The sequence below is a fragment of the Euprymna scolopes genome, chromosome 11 (assembly GCF_053919585.1).
Source record: "Euprymna scolopes isolate OS-2025 chromosome 11, ASM5391958v1, whole genome shotgun sequence".
NCBI lineage: Eukaryota > Metazoa > Mollusca > Cephalopoda > Sepiida > Sepiolidae > Euprymna > Euprymna scolopes.
In genome coordinates this window covers 114,507,019-114,524,904 of record NC_136492.1, presented here as the reverse complement: position 1 = coordinate 114,524,904, position 17,886 = coordinate 114,507,019, and positions in this window count along the sequence as shown.

Genomic DNA, 17,886 nt, shown 5'->3' with positions numbered 1-17,886 from the left:
TCAGCCATTTCACGTTATGGGCATTGAAGTCACCTCAAATGTGAATGTTAGCATAGGGATGTGCAGACAGGATGTGTTCTATTTTCCCATATATATTCTTAAAGATAGTAACTCCACTATATAAATGCAGTGGTGCTAGTAAGGACAACTTAGAAGCACATAGAAGGCAAATTAGGGTCTTCTCTGGAGATACCTCTGCCCCAGGGGAAACAATCTTTAGTGTAGGCACATATTCCATACCCATGGCGATATTGGGGCGCTGATTTAGTTGTTATGTAAGAGTAAACTTTAATTATGAACTTATCTAGGGAAGTCGTCGGCCCTATTTCAGTTTCATTTAGAAAGAATATGTCCGGTTTCGTCTCCTGTAATTGGGTCTCAATCTCTGGAAGGTTGAAACGTAGCCCCCGATGTTGGAGAAGGAGACATTGTATATGTTGAAGGATGGAGTTCTTGGTTTCTTCATGTTTTTGCTGGAGATATTTCATGTTGAGTTTTTGGTATTTGTGGAATAGGTCGGCATACTTGGTTATAGCAGGATAGATAGGAAAAATAAGAGAGCAAAGGGCAGGAATTTTTGTTTTAGCATATTTTAACGTAAAGCCGTAACCATTACACACTAGTATGGCATCGAAGGACCCTACCAGGGACTGCTGCATTGCCCAGAATCCATTCACCAAATGGAAATAGGGCAGCCAAAATGGAGGCTTGCATTTACGAATATCCGCGGGCTTAGAACTTACTTAGATAATGCTGAATCATATCTGATCTTGTAAACACTCCGGATATTTTAGCATTAAATGAAACTAACCTTCACTCCTCCGTTCCCTCTAACCATTTTAACATTTCTGGTTTCCTCCCACTCTGTCGTAAGGACTCGGGCAGTGATATGCATAGGTTTGGAGTCTATAGTCATAACACCCTCCTTCTGACTAGAGAAATTAAACTAGAATCAGACGCCCAGGCCTTTATGTGCGTCAGACTAAATATGCAACATAATATCAGCTACCTGTGTTTTCTCTACCGCTCTCACATAACGCAGGACTGTACTCTAATAAACAAAGTCTCTGACAACATAGGTATAGTACTCTCCCGCGATACTAGCGCACGAGTACATGTATTTGGTGACTTCAATGCCCACCACAGTAACTGGCTTGAATTCTTTAATTACACAGACGTAGCTTTTAGCACAACAAATAGCTTATCTATATCTCATTCCCTATCTCAGACGGTTACATTCCTGACACGTCTCTCAGACCAGCAAGACCAACATACCTCGCTTCTAGATCTATTTCTCACAACAGTTCCTGATGATTGTACAACATATGCCTACAGCCTACTCGGGAATGCTGGTCACGCTGTGATGATGGTAGAAGTCAACCTAAATTCTCGCCCTAAACTGAAGAATCACTACTCAAAACGACGAGATATTAAAAAAGGCTAACTAGGAAGCCATCAGGGAACTCATCAGAGATGCCCCATTGCAAAATATCCTTTCCTTCCAGGCTGAATACTCGAACCACTGAATGGTTCAAAACTGCAATTGGGGCACATGTTCCCACACAAGAATTATATAGCTAACCCCAGTCTCCTCAATGTTTTACCTATGCTTGTGCATCTGCCATTCAACAAAGGCAGCACGCGTTCCGCAGATTCAACCGACATAAGTCCAGTTCAAACAGACAGAAGTATATAGAAGCTAGACATAATTGTAAGAGAGTAATAGAGACAGCTAAGGCAGACTATACTGAAACCACCATGAAACGCATCGAAGCACAGTAATTAAGAACCCGGGATTTGGGAAACCTGTCTCTGTTTTATCGTTGTTTCCATGGAAAGTGCTCGTCTGAGCTCCATTCTCTGGCACTTCCGCCAATCTTTCACGAAAATGAACCCGGCTGGCTAAAACCACTGTCAATAATTTTCCCCACTCTTTATCCGTGCCTAAATCAAAACGTAGATTCCATGAACAAAGCTTCTTTCTTAGAACTGCACGCCTGTGGAACTCTCTGCCGCTTCCCTGTTCCCCCCCCCGCCCGAATTCGACTTGGATGTCTTCAAGTCCAACACAAACAAATTCCTGATGAACTGCCCCCTTAAGTAATGGCATCTTATCAAATCCCCAATACTAATTATTACTCCGATACTATCCCACTGATTAGTGTGCACACAATAACCCTTATCCCCGAGTGGCTCCTGGGCCTTGATAAGTGGTGACCTCCATGTAAAAAAAGGAAATAATATGCAGTCAACGATTCCCCCGCTATCAAACAAAATGAGGTTGTTTTCACGGCAAACCGACAAGGCTAATCTGCTTGCCTGTCGGTTTGCCTCAAACTCCGCAGTGGACCCGGCACACTACTCCCTCCTCGACTTTCCTTTGCGAACAGACGTCACACTAGATGATTTGAAAATCACCCCTTCTCAGGTGCATGGTATCATAAAAAACCTAGGAACCACAAAAGCATGTTGACCAGATCTCATGCCGGCTGTGCTAATAAAAAAAATGCTTTGCTGAGGTTGCTCCAGTTCTCTCAAAACTTTACAATAAATTTCTTAATGATCCTTGCTTTCCCAACTGCTGGAAAACTGCTTCTGTGGTACCAGTCTTCAAGGATTCTGGTGAAAGAACTGACCCACTGAATTCTCGCTCCATTAGTATCCTCCCAGTTTTCGGCAAAATATTTGAGTCTTTAGTTAATCAAGTCCTAGTCCAACACCTAACAGCTTCAAAACTCCTGACCGACACATAATGTTGATTTAGGAAGCCCGTTCATTAATAGAAATTCACAGTTTATAAGCACGGTAAAATTGAAAGTCAAAACTTAGCGATTAAAATAACTAACTCTTGCAAAATTTTGTATTTGAAATAAATATTAATTTTGAAGTTATAATTTTCGGCTAAACCAAAAGCCAACTCCAAGAAGGTTTAGACAATTTTTTACTAGCCATGATGAAGTTTTGACGCAGTCTCTTGTTATTAACGATAGATGTTGTTGGATCCATTTCCTCGTTTACGCTCGAACGATGCGTGTACGTGTTTCATAGAAACTCACTATTCATAAGCAGAGTGAAAATGAAATTCATAACATGATGTTTAAAAACACAGACTACAGCTTCATTTTAGATTATTTTCTGTTTTCTCTCTAACATGTTTTTGTATTGTAAGATAGTAGTTTACTCCTCCAATTGTTGGAAGCATATTTAGTTTAAAAGCAAATATAATGGTCACATTTTATGAATAAATGTGTTAAGCGAATTTGATTTTATTAGAATTTGGAATTGTATTTGTTTTTTTTAATGAATTAATCATTGTTTTTACAATTTATTCTTGCCGTTCTACTTTTTATTTGAAGTACATAATTAGTTGTTATATATATATATATATATATATATATATATATATATATATATATATTACACATTTTTAATAGTAAACAAATGTCAATTAAGAACACATGTAGAGTCGATTTCGCAATAGGTTTTTATCATTGTTAGGTGTCAATCAAGTGTTTTCCAGTCTTTATACGTAACTTATTTCTTGGATGTTGTTATTAAAATTAAATAATATTAACCTACTTGTAATACTTACAAGAAAGAGATGTGGTTTAATGTGCATTTTTGAATTATTATTCGAATGTTTACCATTGGCTTATCTTACGCTAACAATGAAGGTAAACCCCCTTTTATAATAAGTTTAATAATTACGGAAATATTAGGAGTAGCAAAAATAAATTGGCCCCATGTTTGAATTGGGTTAGTTGCTTTATTTACATGGCTCTTTTTTCTAAGAATAGAAACTTCGTTGAAACTAGCCAATCGTGATTTTTCTAAAGGTGCAGCAGGTTTTCATTTATGTATACCGTTGCATTTACTTGTATTGTGTATGCTTACGGTACGTGGACATATATATATATATATATATATATATATATATATATATATATATATATATATATATTAAACACGTAACTGTGATAGTTACCTTAGTGCTTAGCATTTTTAAATTAAATCAAATTAAAATTACATAGTTTTCGTATGAATGACATCTATAAAGAATCATTTTCTCACAAAACACATTGATGTGGTGGAAAGTTAAATAAAAAATATGTTTTAGATAATAAATACACTATTGCAATACGCCATATTTATTGACAGACTAGGATTAAGATTGTTTAGAAACAAAACCACTTTCTTATTTATTAAGACACAGGAACGGATGGATAGCTTATGGTTCTATACTTATTCCTACAGCTTCAAAATATTACTCATGCATTTTGTTTGGTCTAAAAAGTCATGGCATTACTAGTGTTTAAATATAAAATTAAAATGGATTGAAAACCATTTTTAATATTCAGGAATAGAAAATAGAAAATTTTAATTAACGTAATGTATGGGCATTAATAGAAAAACGATGTCCGCATTGATATGATAGGGAGTGACGAGATGTTGTTTTAAAATTATTTAGCATCCGTTTTAATAAGTTGACTGGGCTTTTATAAAAATGTGTCGACATTCTTACATTTTGGATGTGTACAGCATCTTAGAGGAGTGTGTCTATTTACTAATACAAAATAATATTACATGTTCATATATACATTATCACCAAACGTACTTTGTTTAAAAAGAAAATCGACGTATCAAATGTTTGATTTATGGTATATTTGAAAAAATATAGCTGTTGTGTCGAACTCTGCTTTTGGCCGGGGCCAATAACAAAAAAGTAATATTTACGTTTTTTTTTACACAGTGATCACCACTTATCAAGGCCCGGAAGCCACTCAGGGATAAGGGTTATTGCAAGTACATTACGTTAGTGTGGAGATTTGATGAAGTGTTTACTTAAGGGGGCGGTTCATTAGGAGTTTGTTAACATTGGACTTGAAGACACTCAAGTTGTAGTCCAGTGGGAAGCAGGCAGACGGAAAAGAGTTCCACAGGCGTGCAGTTCTAAGAAAGAAGCTTTGTTCATGGAATCCGCGTTTTGATTTAGGCACAGATATAGAGTGGGGGAAATTTTTCACAGTGGATTCAGCTAGACGGGTGTTTTCGTGAAATATTGGCGATGGGGGACCAGAGATTGGAGTTCAGACGAGCACCTGCCATGGAAATAACGATAAAACAAGGACAGGCTCGCAACGTCTCTTCTGTGGGAGAGAGGTTGCAGGGTAGAGAAAATGGCATCCCCCACTAAGCCACGAAGTCTATTTTGTACTCTGTCAAGGCAGGATAGGCTGTTTTTCGCAGCGTAAAACGTAAATTGTTTAATAATTGTTAATGTCCACTCCATTAAAATAATGAATGTTATAAGAAAATATATATACAACATTAATATAAATTATAACATATAACACTATGGCAACTCTGCTTACTCGAAAATATTTAATCCAACAGTTCTGTAGCCTATTTCAGCTTTGGATAAATGGATATTTTTTAAATGTGCGGCAATTAAATGTTTTTTTTTATTTATGCTGACTAATGAATATTTTTTGAATGAATCAAGCAATTTTTATGAATGAAGTGGATTATATGACATCAGTGACATATAAATGCATAATCTGAAAATGAATATCGCAGTTTTTGTTTCCATTGTTACAAAAACGATACCCGTCAGTTCTTTGGTAAAAATCATAAGGCAACTTGAATTAGGGCGTATATATGGAAGTCATTATCAAGTCGGCCAGGAAAACAATTTAATGACCGCTTCTTAAATATAACGTGTAGGTTGATATCGAACTGGGGATCACATCGAAACATCGCTGGTACGTGATAGAAAATTATTTATCTCTCATGTGTAATTATGATAACATCGTCTCGACCCAACAAACCTGCATAGTGATGGGTAAAAATAAGATCTTACAACGTATAACGATAGAATTATCACCCTAGACAAGAGGATATGATTCTCTTTCCGTTTAATGAAATCCGGATTTTTTTCTGTTGCAAACAATCTACTAGTTGCGCAGTTTTATACAAATACAAAGAGCAATAGGAGCATTCTATCATGAAAATTACACGGTGTTCAACAAGTGAGATCGGAAATACTACACTGCCCAGCTTATGCTCTCACCAATTCAAGTCATGACAAAAACAACGTTGTTAGCCTCATTAAAATGCAAAAGCGGACGGTCAATGCTTGAAGGAATAACTCAAATCATCGAAATATCAACGCATATAGTATTTGGTGTGGCTTCAATTGAGGATCATATGATGATCTTCCAAGCCGGCTTGAATATCAACATTACAGTGTACTGGGAAATGCTGAAAAAGTTTGATGAACCTCTGGTGCAATAAGGTGACCACTGGCAACCCTGGTAGTGGCAGCAGGACTCGGGCCCGGACCACACGTTTAAAGATAAAAAGGCTTGGCTGCAGAAGAAATGTTACAAGTTTTCTATCCTCCTCTCCCTTGCCCCCCCTTCTCCCGACCTATAATCGCTGGACTACTCCATTTGGTTATATATCAAGGACATCACCAACATGAACAACCCCAACACCAAGTTAACCCTGATCGCCGCCTTTGCAGAATATGCATCGAGCTCCAGCTGGCGCTTGTGAAAACGACATGCTCCCAGTTCCGGACAAGTATCGAGACGGTGGTGGAGGCTGAAGGCGGCTCATTGAATAAATGCCAGCTCTGCTAAATAATCAATTTAGCTGATTTTATATATTTTCTATGAAAGTTTTTGTAGAGAAAAATTTGTTTCTTAAAGACAACAATGTTACTGATCTACCTTGCAAAGAATCATATAATAATAGTAAAATTATAACTAGAAATATACAACAGAGTAAACACGTATTGCTTACACGCCAAACGGTTATAACTTCTTCAGATTTAAAGGGTATTTATTAAAACAAAAAAAAGATAATGACGAATACGCACGAAAAATAATTTTCCGAAACTTTATAAACTGCACATGTTCGTTACTGATGCGTCAAACCAAAGATTAACATATATTAAATTTGGTTTACAGTCTCTTCCAACGCCCAAATTCCTGGAAATAAATATTCTCAGCTAACATAACATTTTACGAGCCTTACTTCATGTTAATGACGCAGAGCGTATTTTAATTAATTTGTTATAATTTGCCTTATATATTTTTAATCATTTCTGTTAACAAAAATTTAGATTAATTTTTGACATTACCTTAAACTATGTCGACTTTACATAGTTCCGCTGTCGATCGGTAATTTTTCATATTGATTTCTATTTTAAGAATATTTGATTTGATTATTTTATATCCCAATCATTGCTGATTCTGTGTTACTTAATAAAAACGGATATATTTTAGTGTCTCGTTTTTGTTTGTGTGTATATCTTCATTAACCAAAAAATATATAATACAAGCAGTAGATGCATATGCATTGTAAGCACATTTACTACTTATATAAATCCAGGTAAGTAAGTACATATAAATATATACATACATATATATATAAATATATATATATATATATATATATATATAACTACTTAATTTACTCACATAACATTAATACACGAAAGTATAGATTTATGCGTAAACTTTAAGTATTTACTTCAAAAGTGCTCAACACGTAGGTAGAGCTAGTTAGTAAGTTATAAAATGTATATAGTGATTAAGCTTAATCGCCATATGCATTTTATAACTTACTATATATATACATATATATATTAAGGGAAGTCAATATTATATATATATAAGTCAAATCAGTGGCTTTTGTTATAGACGCGTTGATAACATTTTAAAATACACTACGTATAAAATACGTTTTTAAGCCAAATTAAAACGAAGTCTTATGAAAATTTACAAATATTTAGTGCTTAAATTAGTATCACTAAAAATGGCGTACATCGCCAGTATATTAATTTAAAACAAACATATTTTTGTAATTTAATAGTATTGCATTGTAATTTGACTTACACACCTAGTTTATTCGTATTATATATATATATATATATATATATATATATATATACACACATATATGTGTGTGTGTGTAAAATATATTATATATGTATATACTTATATATATATATATATATATATATATACGTATTGTTTTAAATATATTTTTTGTTATATTTTCTGTAGTACTTGAGATGTCGTATTTCAATTTTGTGTTAAATTTATCCAAGCCATAAGCTGAGCTTTTTTTCGAATTCACTTTTATTTACATCCTTACTCTTCATTAAGGTTTTATAATAGTTTTTGGATGTTACTTATTTAAGAAATGTTTCTTTCCTTATCGCTTTCGTAAATTTCTTCCTCGTATTTCTCTGTAGATTATGTTCTCCTTTAATGGCATTGGATATATATATATATATATATATATATATATATATATATATATATATATATATGCATACATATATTTCTTTTGTTTAATGAACTTTTCGGTTTTTATTTAGGTTTCTTTATATAATTTCTTCCTTAACTTGTACACTTCCTTCGTGAGATCGCTACTAGGACAAGAGTTGCGTGTTCGCGTGACATTTGCAATAATGGCGCTGATATAATTCCCAGCAAGACGAGAAACGCTACAAGACTTTTTAGGCTCATCAGAGAAAAATACCTCGCAGCCTTCATTTTGGCGTGTCTGAACTCGACAACTTTTTTCCCGCAGAAGAAATTCACGCGAAGTGTAATCAGCGTGTCAAAGGTGGTTTCTACTGATTGCTTTTCTCGGACAGTTTTTCCATTTTTATTTAACTATTTTTTTAAATGTATTTCTTATTTTTGTTAATTTATTTTTAAGTAATTTATACATTCTTTTAGATGTGGATTTCTTCTGTTGTGTCAGAATGTTTATTACTTTCTACTAGCCATTCTTTAGTTGTTTTTTTTTTTGTTTCTCTTGTCCTTTTTAGTTGTAATTTTTACCTTCGCTTGAATCGTCGTCCATTAACTCTGTTCTCGTCTGTATTTCACACAAACAGACATCCTTTGACGCTCTTTTCCTATTTAGTTATCTTTCTTGTTTCGGTTTTGTTCCGCGGGCATATAATGTTTTTATTCAGGTACGTTCTTATATCAGGATTCTCTCTCTCATTGACTATTTGAAACAAACTAGGCGAACAACAAGCTTACGTTGGGTAATCATTTTATAGCGTTATATATTAATACATAATTCGATGTATGTGACACCAGATAAATATATCGTTCAGATAAGACAATCAAATTGATTACTGCAAAAAATATTAACAACAAAAAATAATGCAATATTATTAATTAATATTTAAAATTAAAAACCTACACTCTCTTTAGAAGGAGATAAAAACATAATTTCACAAGAAATAGATAGATCTTAACACACACACACACACACACACACGCACACACACAAACCCACACACCCATATATATATATAAACATATATATATAAATATATATATATATTTATTTATATATATATATGTGTGTGTGTGTGTATAAATTATATAAATGAACTGTGTCGTTGCGTCTCTGTGTGAGTTTGTTCAATAAGTTTTCCTATAGACTTGCAAACGGCTAGGACATTTTTTCATGAAATTTTACACGTAGACACATTGTGTGTCTGCCAATGTCCTTAGATAGAATCCCTGTCGGAATATATTTGAAAAATTCTGTAATCAGAATAATACGATGAAAGAAAGAACAAAGGACTTGAACCAAATTTAGCACCGTACACAGTGTAAAATCACAAGTAAATTTGAGAAGTTTTATCTCCAAACAAGCCGACAAGCCAAACGTAAAAAAATCATGTATATATATATAAGTGTATATATATGTGCGGGTGTATTTATACGATGAACTCTTCTCAAAAGATAGAATACTGTCTAAATGCACACACATACACACATATATAAGTGCCCGGAGCTTATGGAGAAGAACCTGAAGTCCTACCTTACTAATATTACTGGTGAACCAATTTCAAAAGAGATTCAGTCAATTACACTTAAGAGACAGTGTAGATACTAAAAACAGCTCTCGGTTGGATTCAATAAAATCAGAGCAATGTTGGCAGTTGGTGTGGCTGCCCCATACCCATCATTACACTCTTCAAAGGAAGAAATATAATAGAATATATATATACATATATATATGTATATATATGTATATATATATTTATATATATATATATATATATATATGTAATGCAATACAGCTTCTCTTCAACCTTTGTTATTTTTGATCATGTTTAAATGCACTTTATCTCCTTTTGATTGCATGCTTGTTGCTATTTCTCATGGGTTAAGGGTAAAAAAGATTCACAGATTGATATAATAATTATTGGATTGATTTTTTTCTTCGCGAAAGATACTGGAAAGAATTGCATCTGTCAACTGAATTAACGGAATACATTGGAAGGTAGCCACCATCATGAAATTTTGAATATATACTTTTATCATTAATTCAGTATATATATATATATATATATATATATATATATATATATATATATATATTTATAGAAATAATAATACATACATATACATATATATATATATATATATATATATATTATACAGTGCGTAATAAATTCTTAACCACATCATGTCTTCTTTACATTTTACGTTTACTTTTTAAATATTCCGAAATCGTTATTTTAAATCCGTTTAAGCAGATTTTATTCTAAGATGCTATAAGGTGTTCCTATATATTTTGCACTGTTTGTAATTTAATGCTTGTCCGATATAATTTCTCATCTATATTACTATTGATATACAAAATAGAGCAATTTTAAAGATCGCATTTATAAACGATAAACGATTTATTTTCAATTTTGTTAAAGCGAAAGATCTTTACAGAACCATTCAACCGAAAAACATTGTTATTTCATAGAGCTAGATTTTTTTTAATTACACCAAGAAGGGTTACAAACATTATATAACATTTAAATGCATAGTCTAAAATATTGCGACGATTTTAAAGTCGATGAAAAAAGATATGACAATTTTTTATATCCGGACAAAGATTTCTCCAAATACTTTGAGACTCGACGCAGTTTTAACGAAATGAATAAACGAGCCAAATGAGGCGGATCAACAGTTGGATGAAAGACGGCACAAGGTGATTAGCGTCAAAATTATTCAAAGGACATTGCTGAATCGAGTTTTTCATTGTTTTACATAGGCGTCATCACCTCTCAAGACCAATAGATTACTCAAGGATAAGGGTTAATGAGTGTGGAGTAAAATGTACAATATAGTAATCGCTAGTTATGAAAATTCGGAATTTTTTTAAACTTATATGGAACGGCTCATCAAAAAGTGTTTACGTTAGACTTGAAGACAACAATATTGTAGTCAGTTCATACGTAAAAAATACATGACAATATAAACCCTATTCTCGATAACAAAGATAAAAAACCGTCTTTTATCATCTATATAGATGATACATTTCGCTCAAATAAAAATACGTCAATACCTACTCCATCTTAGGAATGGTGTACCCTGAATTGGATTAAGGAACACCCTTAATACATGTGACGGAATTAGGCATACACATCCCATTGGAAAGCAAATATTATCAATAAATAAAACATTAACAGACACTAGGACACACGCAAAAGACGTAAAAATACACGGAAATATATACTAGTGAAAATATTTTAGCAACAATCGACCAAAAGTGTGCATACATGAAGGACATTTAATAAAACTTCCGTCTTAGAAAACGGCCGAAGCTGCAACTAAATTGAAAAATAAATTTTACAGACGAATTTAGCAATAATAATATTACATTTAACAGTACGAACAAGAAAGGTAAACTCTTTCTGTTAAGGATCACATGTTATTTGTTGGAGCAGTTTTTTTTTGGGGGGTGTTGCAACAATTCAATTGGGGAGAGTTGCTCGCAATGAATGTTCCTGTTTAAACTGAACGTTGGTACTTGAATTTTCATTTTATGTTTAAATTAAACACATTATAACAGCACAGGTGTAATGACCAGGCAAGTAAAATCAACATCATTTTTTTATCGCAAGAAACATATGCCAAGTAATACCATGCCTACGTTTTTGTAACAACGACGTTTATTTTCGGATACCTTCTCGAATAAAACGATATTGGTCTCTCTCTCTCTCTCTCTCTCTCTCTTCCTTTCACCTCTGTCTATTCGATTGATTGCCCTCTCAGACAAGACCGCGAACGTGCTCTTTCTTCTATTTTTATAATATTGGTATTTGCATACGCGCCTGCGCACTCTATTACATCGCATCGCGATTGATCCGAAACAAGTAATCAATTAATTTGATTAAAAAATTGACCAATTCACCGATATTAATAACAATCAAAATATGGGAGTCTGAAACATTCCTTAATTATAGTTCAATCTTAGGCGACGTCGTGAATTGATAACAATTCTTATTTAATAGCTGTGTCTGTTGATTAAAACCGAATACTATATATATCTGCAAATTAAAACCGATTACTATATTTTTATTAAAGGTTGGTAATCGTGCGTATATTCGTCCATCTTCACCACCGGCAGAATTCTAAGTAATATCGAGTATCACCAATAGTCGAGTGGAAAATAATACAGCACCCTAAAATATATAATAACTGATGCAGACCGTGTAGATTATTTTTCAATGTGATATCAGTTATCCTAAACTATAAAAAATCTTCATAGCAAAAAGAACTCAAGGAGTACAAAAGTAAACGTAAAGCAGGGAAGGTCAAATGCAATAGAAGACATAAAGAAAATGAGAAAAATATAAAAAATATATAATTGTGGACTGATTTATTTCCTCAGTCTGATGCGATCAACGCAAACTAACACTAAGCTTCCCGGTATATTTTTCTGTAAAGTTTTTATGCTGATAGTTTAATTGTGATAATAAATATAACTCTCTCGAAACCGTTATAAATGTTATATAGTTTATATTGTTGAAGTATCATACAGTTAGTCCCTAAAATTCTACAAGGATATAGATCTTTGGTACATCTAATTAACATGTAAAATTGGTCATTCACACATCAGGTATTCAGTGTATTTTATATGTCTATCAATATTCTTGTGTGCAAGACGACAACTTTTTTGGCGCAATTCTCGAATTGTATGCAGAATTAGATATATGTTCTATAATCAGAACATAGAAAGGTGGGAAATTAAGCTCAAGGGTGTCCTGTCTATGACATTTTTGTTAACATTTACTGTATAGTTTGTTCGATGCAATACAAAATGCCAACATTATTTGTGCAATTACACAGGGAAATGGAGTTCACCTGTAAAATATCAGTAACAGACATGCATTAAGTTAATTCTCTCCAAAACCCCTCAAAAATAATATTTGAGCAAACGATACGTTGTGGAAACCATTGCATTTGGAACAAATAAAAAAACTATTTACCTCGCAATATTTAGAGTGAGTTAAATTAAATCTTCCCTTATCAATCATTGCATCGATCTCAAAATCTATTGAAATATACATAGTAACTTAGTAATAATTATTGTGATAAAATTGTATTTAAGACATCAGGCAACATCGAACTTGCAGCTTTAAATATAAATTAAGACCATACTATCGAAATCAAATAAAAGATTAACAAATTAACATTAAGACAACTACTACACGAAACTATATAAGTAGGTATACTCTGCAGTATTAGCAAAATGTAAAGCACGAACCAAGAGAAAATAATTAAAAATATCGAACAAAACTTAACCGTAACATACGGGCATACACAAAATATTTAATAAATAATATCTAAAGAGCGCATTAGTTTTTAGACACCATTGAGATAATGATTAAAGCACCTGATAATAAAATATTACTAATGAGAGCAATAAAAAGAAGAATAACAAAATGAATTAATGTGGCCGATATGAGTAATAAACATTAATTACTAGAAATAATAAGAACGGAAATAGTCATACAAAAAACCCAAAATATGAGAAGAAATAGTAACTGTAGAACTCAGACAGACTGATCACAAACAAAAAGAAATGCCTAAGCAAATCCATCGTCTAGCAGAGGACAATATTTGCTAAACATTACAATCAACAAAAAAATATTCAACACGTGAAAATGTCAAAAAAGAGACCGTTAGAAAACCACCAACAGAATTCTAAGTAATATCGAGTATCACCGATAGTCGAGTGGAAAATAATACAACACACTACAATATATAATAACTGAAACATACCGTTTAGATTATTTTTCAATGTGATACCAGTTATGCTAAATTATAAAAACTCCTCATAGCAAAAAGAACTCAAGTAGTACAAAAGTAAACGCATCTATACACACAAAAAAACTTTACTTAGATATATAAACACACAAGAAACCTAAACAAAGAAGAACAATAATAATAGTAATTACAATCATAAAAATAATTAATACATACACGTATACATAAACTGATTAACTGGTGTAAAACATTAAGTCAGATCCGAATAGATAAGCGAATTAAGATCCCGCCGAACCCATCAAATGAATAGGTACATTAGCTTAAAAACAAACTTTGCTTAACAAACATGCGCATATTGTCCATGATAACTGACAAATAATCTACTTAAATTACAAGTAATAATCATATAAACCTGGAGGTAATAAACGCTATGGCGAATCCACAAGAGAATAAAACGTAAGAACATCCCCTGTAGGCTAATAGACATACCTGTTTATGAGTTAAAGACATATTTAATTTTATCCATTGGATTGAAATTTTAAATTCGACCGTTTTGGATTTTACCATTTTTGGATTTTACCCTTCACCGGACTATCCATTCATGTGAAATCTTTTTATCATTTTTCTTTTGCCTCCTGTTCCCCTTACCTCACCCTTTTTTAACCAAGTAAGATCTGGGACTTACTTGTAGTTTCATTACATACTTTTACATGCAAAATCCGATCCTGCATTTTGCTAATTCCTGCCCTATGATAAGAAGGAGAGTATTTCTTCGAAACTCCGCGGATTAAGGACTATCCACTTATCTTGTGCTTCCTTTTTTAAAAGTAAATATATTTTTAACTCTTTTTCAAGATGTATTTTAACATGTTTTATTAATCATTTGTTCATATTATAAGCTCTATTTCCTTTTTGGTTTTATTGAGCTTTAACATCTGGCTGAGTTTATTTTACTTGTAAATATTAACTCTTTAATATTTATAATATATTTAAAGTTTACCATTTTGATTACCTTGGTAAACTTATTGTAATTTTTATTATATATATATATATATATATATATATATATATATATATATATATATATATATATATATATATATATATATATATTTAAATTAATTGTCATATGTATATATATATTATGTATATATATATATATATATATATATATATATATATATATATATATATATATATATATATATACACATACGTATTTATCAATATATTTATCTCTATAGTGGTGGCAGGTTCACCAACATATATATATATACATATATATATATATATATATATATATATATATATATATATATATATATATATACACGGTGGTTGCCACTTCTTGACAGAAGAAGACTATCTTTCCCTTGCTTTATTGTTGATTACTCATCCATTTATTGTTGATTACTCAATCATGTTCATGTATTTTTGAAAGAAAAAATTTATTTAAATTTTTTGTTATTTATTTTATAATTATGTGTACATATATACACTTATACACACGTATATACATGTGAAGGTGTGATCAATTCCTAATTTACGTGCGAAAGAAGGTGGCTCTTCAGACCAACCCTGCTCTTACACAGTCTGTTGCAAAGGTCACACTTAGATTGAGGCATACCAACTGGTGCTGCTCTACTGTGGACGCTCATATTAACATTTCAGGCCTCCACTCGATTTCCAGACCACAGAGCAACAGAACATCTGTGCCCTGCAAAGTTTACCCCATCAAAGAAAGATTGATCTCCATGTGAACGCTTTGGGGCTAGCTAGGCCAGCTCCGGATAAAGTCATTTTACCGCATAAATCCCAGGTGTGGTTCTGCATGAGATCCTCCAACAGACCTGATATATCTGACAGATTTTTTTTCCGGATATCACGCTTCATTTATCCATGCTCATAGTTTTTCTTCTCAAAACTATCACATCTATGATAGACCAAGGAGCGCCACTTTTTATAATCATTTGAAGCACTTTCCCAACTGAACACGTCAACACCAAGAGCTTTAAGATTTTATTTGGTGTTATTCTTAAAGGGTTTCCCCGGCTTATGTTGTGGACGCTTTCCTTGTGTAATTTCACCATAAAACATGCGCTTTGACAATCTATCGTCGTCCATCCTTGTCAGATGTCCATCCCACCTCATCTAATTGCGTATAATCAACTTCTTGATACAAAGTACATCAGTACGAATGAGAACATCCATATCAGATATAAAAGTGCTCTACCTGATGCACCAGATGTGCACTCTTTTCCATGACTTTTATGTGTCTACCATAAGTTGTCCAGGCCTCAAAAGCGTATAGCAGGGAAGGAACAATACAAGATCGATAGACACTGATCTTTGTATGAATAGTTATAACCCTGTCAGACCATACTCGCTTCTCTAAGCCACCAATAGACTTAGTGCCACGCTGTATCCTATAGTTGACCTCAGCATCCAGGGTTCAATTTCTGGCGAGAGTACTAGCCAAATACACAAATGTGTCATCCACTGCAAGCTGCTGGATGTTGATACAAATATTTAGTTCGACATAAAAACTACCGGGTGGAGGTCTTCTTAAGACTAATTGTAAGCCCAAAAGACGCACAGGCCCCCGAAAAAAATATATGATACCCTGCATATCCCCCTCACCATGCGCCACGAGATCGGCGTCATCCGCATAAAGCAATTCATGAACCAGGTGTTGAAAGGTCCCTGTAGAAGCATGAAAACGACGAAGATCAAAGACCTTACATGTGGTTCTGAAACGCAAACAAACACCTAGAGAACATTCCTAAAGGCATACGATAACATAGTTGCAAAATAAATTGAAAAAAGTGTAGGTGCTAGGATATCACCCTGCTTCACACAGCTGTCAACCGATATGGCTTCCGACAGCCATCCTTTGAAGTTCAATTGAGCCTTCATATTAGTGTGGAGCTCCCCGAGTAATCGTAGAAATTGAGGTGGGCATCCTAACTTCCCCATAATTATCCATAGGGCACTTCTTTTCACCGTATCAAAAACCTTAGTCAAATCAAGAAACACCTGATAAAACGGTGTTCAGTAAATTTCTCCTGCAACTGCCGAGCAGAGAAGATAATGCCCTTGGTTCCTCTGCCCGGACGAAAGCCACTTTGGCTTTCTGGAATGACGGATGGGCAAATATACTTTAACAATCTATTGAGTAGACCTCTGGAAAATACTTTGCCAACTGCTTCCAACCAACTTATCCCAGGATAACTTCCACAGTCGGTCCTGGGCCCCTTTCCCTTGTATGGTGATATAAGAATGCAATCAACTCAATCCCGGTGGGCGGGAACACCCTTCCAGTAAGAGGTGATTAGATGAAGAATTACATGAACAAGGTTATCACTCCCATGTAAGAGGACTTGCACAGGAATATCATCAAGCCCTGGAGCCCTCCAAACGTTCACTTCCTTGATTGCATCTCTATTTCATTCTCAGATGGGAGCACAGACATTTCATGGATAAGCTTCTCTTGTGATAAAAATTCATTGATGACGTCCTCATCAACATTAGAGGGGTTGTCAAACAGATCAGAATCATGCTCGGTCCAACGAAGGAGAATCTTGTTAGGAGCCTTTATAAGGGCACTTCCATCACTTGAGAGTAGGGAAGATGTAGATAGTGTTTGAGGACCAACAGATTTTTTAAGCAAATGGTACGTGCGTTTGAGGTCTGTACAATCAAAAGCCATCTGGATTTGGTTGGCGAGTTTAGCCCAGCACTGATTCTTAATTTTGCGGAGTCGCTTTTGGAGAATACCCTTGTTTGC